Source organism: Rhagoletis pomonella, unplaced genomic scaffold, assembly GCF_013731165.1.
Source record: "Rhagoletis pomonella isolate Grant_MI unplaced genomic scaffold, Rhpom_1.0 Rhpom_scaffold_01286, whole genome shotgun sequence".
Classification (NCBI taxonomy): domain Eukaryota; kingdom Metazoa; phylum Arthropoda; class Insecta; order Diptera; family Tephritidae; genus Rhagoletis; species Rhagoletis pomonella.
Window position 1 is genome coordinate 31,489 of NW_023459840.1, and position 656 is coordinate 32,144.

Genomic DNA, 656 nt, shown 5'->3' on the forward strand with positions numbered 1-656 from the left:
AGTAATTTTTAGCAAAATGGCATGATCCAATGATCGGATCTAAACCATATTAGTATGGGACCACCTCTGAGACACTACCTTTCCGATGCAAAAAGAATTATCGAAATCGGTTGACGAAAGATATATATATATTCCGACGAACTGATAACCTCCTCCTTTTTTGGAAGTCGATTAAAAAATCATGTTAAAATACCAGCAATTGCGGGTTACAAAGCTATATGACCACTTTTGCTTCGCTCATTACGTCGTTATGGGTTCGGCGAAACCTTTATTTATCACATGTAAACGTTGCCAAAGAATCACACTTGACAAATGAAGGGGGTATCCGCCCCTCTTCTATTTAGTAAGGGTCATTTCATTACATTTTCAGTGGAAGCCTCCGGAGCCTGGGGTCTTCACCTTTATACACAGGAAATGTTAAATATCCTTAAATATCAGGGGTGTTGCATTTTTGTGAACGGCGGTTCATGCTCGCTCTAAAATTAGTGTTGAGAAGGAAAGGTTCCCGCTTTTTTTGCAGGTAATGTGTTAATTTATTCTTTCAGATTGCCCACTAAATTTGCCCTATAACTAAATATGTACATATCGATGGTCCTCTACAATAGCGACACAACTCAAAATTTCATATATTTCAGTAGAGAAAATTAAAGGTTTTG